The sequence below is a fragment of the Pteropus medius genome, unplaced genomic scaffold (assembly GCF_902729225.1).
Source record: "Pteropus medius unplaced genomic scaffold, Ma_sr-lr_union100, whole genome shotgun sequence".
NCBI classification, from domain to species: domain Eukaryota; kingdom Metazoa; phylum Chordata; class Mammalia; order Chiroptera; family Pteropodidae; genus Pteropus; species Pteropus medius.
The window spans coordinates 27,057,855-27,070,466 of record NW_024354502.1 but is presented as its reverse complement, the minus strand read 5'-3'; the positions used below and the strand labels follow the sequence as shown (position 1 = coordinate 27,070,466).

General features: G+C 37.0%; 2 pseudogenes; one reads left to right on the top strand and one right to left on the bottom strand.

The window, feature by feature from the left end:
- Window positions 1-356: 356 nt before the first annotated feature.
- On the bottom strand, window positions 357-6,048 carry LOC120595595 (exocyst complex component 3-like; annotated as a pseudogene).
- A 2,133-nt stretch (window positions 6,049-8,181) lies between these two features.
- On the top strand, window positions 8,182-8,300 carry LOC120595849 (uncharacterized; annotated as a pseudogene).
- Window positions 8,301-12,612: the final 4,312 nt, after the last annotated feature.

The window sequence follows — 12,612 nt, the reverse complement described above, 5'->3', positions numbered from 1 at the left end:
AATTGGTAAATTTATTCATCTTGTCATTCAATTTCTCTTTTTCTTTTTTTCATTTCTCTTCAGGATTTTAGACTCTTTTATTATGCAGCAAGGTTTCAGAAATTATACCAGGCAGAAGTGAGTGAAGACCACGACATGAATAAAGATAGAGCCTCTTCCCTTCTACACATCTTTTAACCATTGTGATAAACAGTCAACCACGAGGCATTTTGCATCAGAATCCTGCCTCACAAAGGATGTTGACAGTAAAAAATGAGAAAGCCTAAAGAATCACAATCAGCCGACCACTTGTCAAGAGGCCGTGTGCTTGGTCACCTCACAAACAGCATGCTCAGCACCTCAAGAGATGGGCACGAGAAACTAAAACATCTAATGTGAACCCTTGAGAGTCACTGTTAATATATTTCTGAGGGTGAGGCTGATGAGTGCAGAATAAAGTACACAAAGCTGGAAACTGACAGGCCTCTTGAGAAGCTTTGCCACGTTCAGGCTCAGAACTATGATTTCTTTGAAGGTAGGCACGTAGTTTGAATTCGCCTGCATCGGGCCCTGTTCCAGAGTCTTGATGATGATCTGCTTTGCGTGCCTGCTGGCATCACTTCACATGGCCAGCAGTGTGCTGATGGGTTCGTCCCTTATGTCTGGGCATTTGCTGACCAGAGTCAGGACTTTCAGGTAGAGCAGAAAAGGGTCCATTAGCTCAATAACTTCTACAATGGTAACAATAGTGTCACCATGCCCGCCTGTATCTTTGCGAAATCTGAGAGCTACTTCTGGAATAGAAGGTGGTGCTACTCAGCCTCCCTGACCATCCCCCTGCACCCTCCTTATGCTCCTTTGTATTCCAGAATGAGATGTGCTTCTGCATGAGGGCCCACAGCTAACCCTGCTACCACTTGTCATTGTCTTCTTTTTTATATGACTTTTCAGTTTTGGCAAAATCATTGAAATATTCTTCCTAGGTGACACAGATAATGTCTACAGCATTCAAACCTAACAGCCATGTCTTTGGCAACAGCTCACTGAGATGTTGCTCAGATTCAAGAAGATCTGCTCCAGCAGGCTGCCGCAGCTCTCTTTTGCAATGGTGTCTCAAATCCCATCCCTGCGTGGTTGGTTCAGATATACGCCCTCTTCATTTCAGTGTTTAAATACTTCCTTTTTTAGACTGACTATGGATTCTGGCAGTTGTTGCTGATGACTATCATACCCTGAACACAGTGTGGGCATTGCCAGTTTCCAAAGTATTCTTTAAAGTGTTCAGCTTTACAACTGAGCTTCATCTTTGTACCTACTTAACGAAGAATTCATTTGCTGAAGACACAAACTAGTACCTTTGTTTTCAAATCATCACATATCTGAGCAGCAACTTGAAGAATCTGTTCAGACATCTAGAATGTGGTGTGGTGGTGCCACTGTGGTCAGCTTTAGGCTCAGTCTCTTGTCTGCTTCTAGAGTTTTCCACAGCTAGGCAATGGTGTTTGAAGCAAGAGTTGACGTGTACCTGCAGAGCAGCTCAGAGACCATGTTGGGGAAGGTGAAAACTCCAGGGCATTGATGTTCACTTCTGGGACCAGCTCCACATTCTGCATCATCTCTGTGCTTATGCTGGTGTCTGAGACCCACTTCAACAGCTAGTAATCTCATTCGCTTCTAGGACTTCCAACTTGAGCTCTTATATCCATGTACTCAGGGCCTGGTGGTACATGTTCAGGAGGCTTCTGTAAACCTCATAATAGGGAGGAAAACACTTAACTATCAGGTTTTTGGCAAAGATGAGGTCATCCAGGATGTACTTCCTTAGGATTTCCAGGAGGCAGACAAACCACATCTTGGCAGACTCCCGATGTCTGCCTTCGTGCCCTCGATTCCCATAGTCATGGTTCTGTCCAAGATGGCAAACATTTTCTCTTTTCAATTCTTGGACCTTCCAGAAAGAACAAAGCTAGTTGATTTTTTTGGTCAGATATGCACCAATCAATTTTTTTCCCTGACCCTGACAATTGAGACTAGCAAAGTGGAGTCATGGGGATGATGATCAGCAAACTCTGCAGTGCCATCCACAGCTGCTTAGCCAGCTCATCTGAGAGTCACTGCAAGCATCTGAAATAGTCATGGATGAAGGTCATATTGTGCATGTTCCCACTTTCCTTGCAGTGCTGCTTATATATTAGTCCATCTTGGGAGCACTCCAGGTCCATTAGCTTCCAGTGGGCCTGCAGGAGAGCCCCTGGTTTAATGAGGTCCTGGGTCTCCTCATAATCTGGGGCACTGAGATGATTTTGAGGTTCTCCACAGCTGGAGAAGATGGCTGAGCTGCAGGACACAAGACATTCTGCACATCCTTGAGGTTCTCGATGGTGCTGATGCTCTGACTCCAGTCTTTGTTGACATTGGTGGATGTCTTTGACATTGTTCAGTGCATTATGGGGCTTGCTCAGGCCCATGCACACCATATACAGTTAGATAGGAGGCTTCACTCTGGCTTCCATGGAGGTCTTTTTCTGGGCTTCTCCTCTGTGATACTGCTTCACTTTGTCCAGCTCTTCCAGGTGAAGTGTCCAAGTAGCCCTTTGGATCACCGTTGCAACAGAACTCCTAGTCTATTTCCTTCAGGGTTAAAAAGCGAGTAGAATCCACACACCTATCAAACTAGGGTTGTCTCTCCATACCTGGTGCCCAAGTGGAAGTGTCTCCAATGTCTTGAACATGTTAATTATAGTTACTTTAAAGTCTATGTCTTATATATTATATCTGGATGATCTGTGGGTTGTCTCCATTTTCTATTTCTTTTCTTTTGGTTTTTGGTCATTTGAGCCTCCCCACTGTCATTCATAGTAATTATTTACTCATTTCTTAAAGGAACAAAGGGGTAAAAGAGGCTATCGGCTTTGCCATATCTCAGAAACTAAAAGGAAACAAGTATTGCTGGTCTATCCGAAGGCTAATTTAGGTTGCTAGAGAAAAGCCTAAATTAAGGCAGAGAGATAAGACTGACTCCAACCATTTTACTGAGTGCCGGCTATTGTGTAGAAAAAGAATAGGAACTCTGTGTAATGCTAACTTCCAGCAGAGAGAGTTAATTTTTTACTTATAAGTAGCTATAGTAGGGATTGATCACCTTGATATAATCAAGAAATGAGAAGCATTAAAGCTAATTTCAGGCTTTGTGTGACCTGTTCTATTTCTAGTTTGAAGTAATCTTAAAGTAGACCTTTCAAGACTCTTAACTGAAAGCAAAGTTTGTTTACCTGGGTCCATCCCCCTTGCTCGGCCTTGAATGCCACTTAGCTTTCTAGGTTTATGGTCGATCCTTTCTTCTTAGCTTCTCAGCTTCTCATGTTGAAACTATTAGGAATAAACAATTCCCTCAGGGAAAAAAGCAGCGCAGAAAGTCATGCTCACAGTTTTCAATTCTCTTTCCTCCAAAACCAGGTCCCCTCAGTTCTTAACTGCCTAGATAACCATCAACTCCAATTTTTTTCCTTTCTAGCTGGAAACTGCTGAAAGCTTTCAGCCTTAAAATTCAACTTGATCTCTTGTTTAGTACCACTTACTCTAGTAGTTGGCACATGCCTTGAAGGAAAAACAGCATAGAATGGTGAGTTCATTTTAGTGTTTTTCTTTTCTCTTAGACCTTAGCCATTCAGTTCTTACTGTGTTGTTCTATGATCACTTCGAACAGATATTTTCAAAAATTTTTATCCAGTTAAAAATTTTTTCTTCGAGTGAGGGTTGATCTGCTACAGCTACTTTAGCATAGCTCTAAAACAAAAATTAAAAAGCATAACAGTTTTATATAAAAACCAGAATTCTCAAATTCTCTGGAATTTTTTTAAAAATCTGGTAAAACCGGACCCACATTCTTGCATGGAAATAATGGCTAGCTAGAGGTCAGTAGCCCCTGTTCTTTTAATTTCAGGTATATGCTTTCCAGTTTTCTTTAATTATCTGGATCACTCGGTGATCCTTGAGAGGGAAAAAGGTCCCTAATCAAGCTTTGAGTAAAGCTCATACCTAATTGTGTTGTATAAAAGGAGAGCTGAAGGTAATGTGAGAATGCATAATCAGAAAAGAAAAAGAGAAAACGAGAAGATTGTTGTTTCACGGAAGTCATGGGAAGACAAGGTTTTAGGACGAAGGAGATCAACTATGTTGAATTCTGCTGAGGCTTCAAGTCTGGCTTGTTGTAAATATCCTACTATACTAAGTGACTTAAATGTATTCATGATCTGAGAAAGAGTATTTTTAGCAGAATAACGGGGATTATGGCCAGGTTAAGGTGGTTTAAGTAGTGAATTAGAGATGTGGAAATAAAGTAGTAAATGTAGACAGCTAGTTAAAAAGTCTGACTGTGACAGGAGGGCAAGAGAAAAGACGGTGTTAGGGGAAAGAGTAGGGTCGAGTAATACATTTAAGAGGAGAAGGGCCCTTCTTTACTGCCTTCTTGTTAGTGCGTTAGTGGCCTTTCCCCACCCACTTGCAAGATGAAATGCTACAAAGATATTTTCTCGAAGACAAGAAAGAGAGAAAGATGGTCAGCTTTTCCTATATCTGAAAAGAAAGTAACAAGTCTTGCTGGGCTATCTGGAGGGTAATTTAGGTTGCTAGAGAGAGAAAAGAGTAAATGAAGGCAAAGGGCTAATTTCAACCATTCACCTGAGCTGAGGAGTCATTGCATTGTCTGAAGTTATCCCCCCACCCTGCTTTTACAGGACGCAACCATCAGGAGACAGCAGCACAAACGCTGCCTTATTTTTCCTTTTCAAAAACAAGACAAGGGCTGGGACATTTCCCCCGTCGCTTCAGGGATCTGTTAATTGGCTCCCCAGTAAAATTACAGGAGCAGCCTGCCTGATAATGATTGTAAATGACAAAGACCATCAGGTTTACCTTGTGAAGTCCTCAGGGGACTTGCAGTTAGTTTAGTCTGAACTTAGCATCAGCTGCTCAGGTTCCTTTCTTCTCAGCACGCTGGCTGTACTCATCCAGTATTCTTTCAAACCTAATTAGTGTTAGGGCGGGCCTCCATCTCCCCCTCCCATCCCTAGCAGCCCTCATTCCTCTCACTGTCTCCCCTCCGTCTCACTTTCCACACTCCCTAAGCACGCCACGCCAAAAACTGAAGTAAGATTTTAGAGGCTGGTCTCTTGTTTTTTTGGCCTGGAAGAAACAACTCAGGCTTGAGCTGTAAGTTATTGTTCCTCCAGGAAACTAGGCATCAACTTCACTGAACTCCAGTCTCCCTTATTAACTCCTTTACAGGCTGAAGGTACTTAGCCTGAGGATTTTATAGTTAATTAGAGGTGTTTGGAATGTACTATAAGTCTTAAATAGAAGTTAAAATGCCAAATAGTTAAATGCTGGAGGAGGTAGTTTTCATTAAAACCAAACCTCCAAATCTTTTGGTTTTCAGAAGCTACTATACATGTGTGTGTATTTATGTATGTATGTATGTATGTATATATGATGTATATATAAATGTGTAACATAACAGATAGACATTATTATATATATATATATAACATTTCTTGATGTATGGATCATTATGGATCTTGTTAAAATGCAGATTCCGATGATTCTGATTCAAATGGTCTGGGACCAAGCCCACTCACAGATAACGTAGATGTTGGTTTGGGGACCACATTTTGAACGTGAATCTTAAAGGAATTTTCCCATTTTCTCCTCAGCTTCTTTATCTTAACCTAGTTGCCTTACTCCTCAGTTCTGTTCAGATGTTGCCCCAGTGTTTCTTTGGGCTGTATGAACGATCCATTTGATAGAGGACAATTTTGCTATCCCTCAAAATAACAAATGATTAGCTATTGAGTGAACCAGTCTCTGAATCTGTGTTCTGGTTTCCTGTTTTAGACAACTACATTGAGAAATACCAAGAGTGTTGTGAAATTTCTCTAGGTTTATACTAGTTTACTCGTATTTCTTTAACTTGCTAAATTGAACAACGCCCCATTAATTTTTAATTAATTACTTTTCATCTATTTCCACATTGGCATAGAAGGTTACAAATCCACTTCTTTGTACTGGCATATGTATAGCATAACATTTTTATTGTTGTCAATACAGAACAAAATTTATCATCTTAACCATTTTTAAGTGTACTGTATAGTAGTGTAATCTATATGCACATTGTCGTACAACAGATCTCAGACATCTAGAAATTTTTCATCTTGTGAAACTGAAACTCTATATCCACTAAACAACACCCTTTTCCCTCTCCCCCAGCCCCTAGCAATCACCATTCTCCTTTTCGTTTGTAAGAGTTTGACTACTATAGATAGTTCATATAAGTAAAATCTTTAGTATTTGGCTTTCTGTGTCTTGATTGTTTCAGTTAGCATAGTGTCCTCAAGGTTCATCCATGTTGTATAGCATGTGACAGGATTTCCTTTTTAAAGGCAGAATAATATTTCATTGTATGTATGTATTTTGATTTTGATTTGCATTTCCTTGATGATTAGTGATACTAAGCAACTTATGCTTGTTGGCCATTTGTATATCTTATTTGGAAAAGTGTCTATTCAAGTTGTTTGCTCATTTTTAAATTGGATTGTTTGGGTCTCCATTGTTGAGTTGTAGAAATTCTTTATGTACTTTCTCCCATTCTGCAAGTTGCTTTTTCACTGTGTTGATTGTTTACTTTGCTGTAAAGTTTTTAAGTTTGATGTAGTCCCACTTATCTATTTTTGCTTCTGTTGTCTGTGCTGTTGGTGCCATAATCCAAGAAATCGTTGCCAAATCCAATGTCATGAAGCTTTTCCCCTATTTTTTTTCCTAGGAGTCTTATAGTTTCAAGACTTTCAGTTAAGTCTTTAATTTATTTCGAGTTAATTTTTGTATATAGTATAAGGTAAGGGTCCCTCTTCATTTTTTTTGTATGTGTATATCCAGTTTTCCCACCACCATTTGTTGAAGTATACCTCAAATTTTAATGTGTAGTCTTATCATTATAATTTAGATCTCAAAAGTTTGTAATCCCTGTTATGAAGTTATAAATTAGAAGCATAGTTGATTTAGGTTTTTTGTTTTTGTTGTTGTTGTTTTGCTTATTTCTAAATATGTTGGTAAATTTTATTTGTTGAGGTTTGGGTCTTTGTTATCAATTTTGAATTTTATTACATTGTGGGTGGTATAGTATCATTGGCTCATAGGGAGTGGATGTTTGATGACTTCATGGAAAATTTAAACAATTTGTGTGCTGAAAAAGAATATCCACTTGCTACGTGATAGATTAGTTATCTATCTATCATCTATCATCTATCTAATCTCCATTAGATCAAGCTAGTTAACTATGTAGTTCATACTACTCTATATATGTACTAACTTTTCCTACTTGATTTGTCAGCTTCTGAGAAAAATGTGTTAAAATTCTTCCCTGTGATTGTGGATTTCTAGATTTCTCTGTAATTTTGCCGGTTTTAGTTTTATATATTTTAAGGCCATGTTATATGCATAAAATTTCAGAATTGTTATCTTGTTTGCTAGCTGAAGATTAGTATTATGGTTACAAAATGAAACTGTTGCCCTCTGCAATGATTTCTGCTCTAAAGTATACTTTGTCTGATATTTATTGTTCCACTTTTTTCGTTTCATATTTTTCTAGTGTATCTATTTTCTTTCAGTTTCATATTTTTTGAATCCTTATGGTTTATGCTATAAAGAGCATAGAACTGTTTTTTAAATCTATTCTGAAAACCTTTATCCTTTACTTAACAAGACTGATACATTTACATTGATTTAATATTTTACAGACCTGTATTTATTACTATTTTTTATTTTTCTATATGCGATTATTTTAATTTGCTTTTCTAAAAAAAAATGCTCACTTCTCATAAATTGAGTCAACATTTTTAATTGCATTTTTTGTCCCTTTATTATTTAGTTTTTCTCACCAGATTTGGAACTATGTATTCTTCCTTTTATTTTTAGACTTTATTCTTCAAAAATTTTACATGCTAATAGATTTAACAAATGCTACAGTTATTATCTGTGCTTTCTTCCTTAACAATGCTATGATCTTACTATAATTTTACTTAATCACACCTCTTTTATATTCCCTATTATTTCTACCTGTTAGTTCCAACTTGTTCTTAACTCTTCTAAAATTATTACTATTACTATTATTATTGCAAACAATATCTATTTATGTTTATCTCAAAAATCTCCAATTTTTATGCCACCCTGAACAAGCTGGATCTCGTCTGATCTCAGAAGCTAAGCAGGGTCGGGCCTGGTTAGTACTTGAATGGGAGACCGCCTAGGAAGACCAGGTGCTGTAGGTGTAAAGAATAAAAAATAAGGGATTGTAAGCTGACAAGGTCCTTGCAATCTGTGAGGTCAACCAAGGGTTGCCTCTCCTAAAAAAAAAAATTCCAATTTTTTCCTTATCACTGTTCCTTATATATTTCTCCATCTTTTGGGGCTCATCTCTCTTCGCTGAAGTATATCATTTTATAATTCTTTCAGTAAAGCTCTCGAAGTGTTTTCAGTCTTTGTTCACCTAAAACTGTTTTGAACAGTAATTTAGATGATATAGTCTGTATATATTTACATCCTCTGTTATTTTTCCCTCATCATTTTGATATTGGTCTATTTTTTTCGTAATTTCTTAATGGTAATCCATTTCTAGTTAATCTGTTTTTCTAAGTGTGGAGATGTCTGCATACAGATTTATTTTAATTTTCCTCCTCATGACTCACTGGACTTCTTATAGCTCAGAATCCTTGTATTTTATCAATTCTAAAAAATTTAAGACTTTTTTTTCCCTCTTCTCTATTGTCTCCCCATCTGAAAATTCAGTTTTTTGTATATTGAACTTTTTATTTTCCTTCATGTCTCTTAACATGTCTTTCATATTTTCTATGTATTTATCTCTCCATTTTATATTTTAAGTAAATTCTTCAGATTTATCTGTATCTAATTTATTGCTCAAGTTCTACACTGAATTTTTAATTTAATCAACTATTTCACAAGTTTTGATTCTTTTCAACTCTGCCTGCTTATATTTTCACAGTATGCTTTTCTTCCATTATGACTTCTAATCATATTTTTAAGCTGTTTTCATTATTTTAAATATATCAATTTTATGGTCTTTTTCAGATTGTTCTAATACCCAAAATCTGGGGTCATGCTAACCTTCTTGTCTGATTTGTCTGCTCTTACTTAAAAGAGATAATTTCCTCATTTCATTTCTCAGTTTTTTTGGGGCTTATTGTCAGTTTTTAAAAAGTTTGAAATTCACACCTCCCTTCCCAATGGAGTCCTGTTTGCCCTGAGTTGAAGTATTCTTTCCTGCCAAGCATTATTAACTTCTTTCTACCAGTTATCTCACGGGTGTTATTGGTCTGGAATCAAATTTTCCCCCGATTATTTTCTCAGTTTTAAATTCCTGCCAAGCAGGATATAAATTTGGATACTACATCTGCATGTGATATGAGCCTGGGGCTTTAATATCTTATGATAGGTGTTTTGACACTCACATCCCTAAGCAAAGATAAATTTTCTTATTCCTATCTTGGACCAAGATTAGGAGTCTATTTATTTCCTCTTACACAGATGGGCAGATCATTCCCAGGTGATGGTTGAATTGGGTCTCAGTTCTCATCTACATCTCCTGGCTCCACATGGCATTATAATCTCAGTCAATGACTAAACAGTCCTATATACAAATCCAATATCTTTCACAAATACCTTTTTTTGAATATGACCTCCTTGTTGCTTCTGGCTGGCAGTTTCCATTTAAGAACTGCTATATATTAAAAAATTATTTTATTACAACTTACCTAGCATTTCTGAATGTTCGTAGTAGAAAGAAAATCCATTTGATTTCAGTTCATCATACTACTGAAACCATAAGTGCCAGAGTGATCTTTGAAAATATAAATAACACATCGTTCTATTATTTAAAGTTATTAAAGAGCTTCTCTTTGAGAGAATACCTCTAAGTATTCTCATTTAGCTAAAATATGTGTAATCTGTTTCTCTTGGTCTATAGAATGTTTCTTAATCTTGTCCTGCCTATTTCTTCAATATCATATCATGTGACTCTTCCTTTGGCTTATTCACTATGCTCTAACCACATTGACTTGGCTTGCTTTCTTTTCTTGAACATTTCAAGTTTCCTTTCCTAAAATAGTTTTTTTTCCCCCCACAGAATCCCACCCTTCCACGGTCCCTGACCACCGCATTCTCTATCACATCAACATGTTTATTTCCTTCACCGTATTTGACACCATCTGTAATTATCTTAATCATTTACATATTCTTTTATTTTCTGCCACCTCCAAGTAGAGTGTATGCTCTGTGAGGGAAGCAATTTTGTCTTGATAATTACTCTAGCCTCAGGATCTAATGAAGTGTCTGATATGTAGTATGTAGTGAATAAATATGTGTTCAATGAATGAAGATGGAAGTAGTGTTCAAAGTCTTTTAGTTCAAATTTTTGCATTTACAAAAAGTAAAATGAGCCGGTAAAGTTCCTGAGAAAGGTTTAAGAACTTGCCCAAGATCATAAATATTTAGTGAGATATACAGAATATGTCCTCAGGTTTCTTGACTCTCCTGCCCTAGGTTCTTTCTAGTGACTACTCCACTGGTTATAGGAGACCTGTATTAGAAATTTGGAAAGATGATAGCTAGACGATCGTCCCTCCCACTTAAATGATGAAATTTGTGGAATATATGCATATATTAATTTTTCCAGGGGAGGAAGGCTATAGCTTTTATCCAATTTTCCAAAAGGGTCAAAGCCACAAAAAGTCTTAAAAACTACTGGCCCACATATTGTTTATGAAATGTAAGTTGCTTGCATGTTTTATCTCCTTATCAGTTTTTCATAAGAATTAAACAATCATTCTGAACAGAACACTATATTGCCAAAGAATCTAGTGTTATGACTTGTATTAAAATGTTGCCATCTATAGATAAAGGGTTTGGTTCTGAAGTTATAGAATCACTTGGCACATGAGTCTAGGAGTACTCTGCCAACTACATTTATCCATACTGGAAGTATGAGTGCTTACACATTGTCTGTAGTTACATATGCCTCAATATTTCTTTAGCTGTATTTCTGGTACCCAGTCCCCTAAAATATTGAAGGATAAAGAATTTTTCATTCCGATTTCTCTACCATCTTGAAAAGAGATCTTTTGTGGGATAAGCTTTTACTCTGGAGAACTGAGATTGAGATGGTAAACAGATTGGTCAATATGTGCATAGCAGTGGATTTTGGATTTTGAATACACATAGGGCTACTCCATACTTTATTTCTCAGAAATATTTTGTGTCTGCTAAACCTGTTATGTGTGTAAAATGGTCCAGGGAACAGGGAGAGGGAATGATACTATCTTTGCAGTAGATGTTGGTAGCATATCTTCCCAGGCCATGAATCATCCTCTCCTCCTTTTGTAAAGATGAGTCCTCCACCCGGAGGCACCCTGCTCCTCGGCCATTGATAGTGGGATGTAGTGGCCAAAGCTGAGCACGCTATACACTTTTTTTTTAGAAATTAAAATTTGAGATTCAGAGATAGCCCAGTGAAATCTTTCATGCACCTATAACTCTACCTATGAATCTGGAATTGCAGGAAAATATATTTTCCACATATGTGGAAGAGAGAGTCAGTCCGTAAAAAGAGAAAGATGGAGACAGGTAAGCTTTAAAAAGAAATAAAAAAAGGGATTTCCTTGTTCTCTGACAACCTTCCTTATGGTAACTCTTTTTTTCCACATTAGATTAAGTTGATTTCATTACAACCAAAGTTTAATTGATACAAAATTTTATTTCCTGTGGATGATTTTTTTTTTTTTAGTTTTGTTCTATTTCTTTTATTTGTGTGCTCGGAGGCATAACATGTATAAGTGCTGGAGTCAAATAAACCAGGTTTAAATGTTGATTTGATTACTAACTACCTAAGTGCAATAAATTAGATACACTCATACTAAAAAGTTATCGTTTATCTGAAATTCAAATTTAATTGGGTATACTTTACTTGGGAACCCTATTTGTGACATAGTTTCTTTGTAAAATGGAGGTAATAATACCAAATCAGCAAAAATGTTGTTAAAAATGTCAAGGGTATCATAAACATTATGTAAAACAATTTATGAGAAATATAGTTTATTTTTTCTTTCCTCTTTCCTTCTACCTGTGGTGTATCTAGAGCACAAGACGACATAGTTTACAAAGCTCAGCACTATAAGACCACTGATTGCGAGTAAATACCTGCTGGATGGGCTGAACTTTTTTTTTTTACTGTTAACAGAATAATACCTACATGAAATGACTTAATTAAAGGTGTGGTTTATAGTGCAGTGATTGGTTCCTTTTGGTATGTGGGGAAATGTGTTATATCTTTTATTCCATGATGCCTTTATTCTTGAATTAGAGAATTTGGAAGGTTTCTTGTGTCAGTCTACCTGACCTCACCCAGGCACCCTATCCCAGGATGCTCTAATAGTCATTCTTGTGCCAGACATGTGCCTAGGTCTCAGTTTTACACACATTGGTTGCCAGTTCAAAGTGGCATCTTCCCATCTGGTCTTCGTCACTCCCTGTAGGGAGAGATGAAGAAAAAGCATGAGGAAAAAAGAGAAG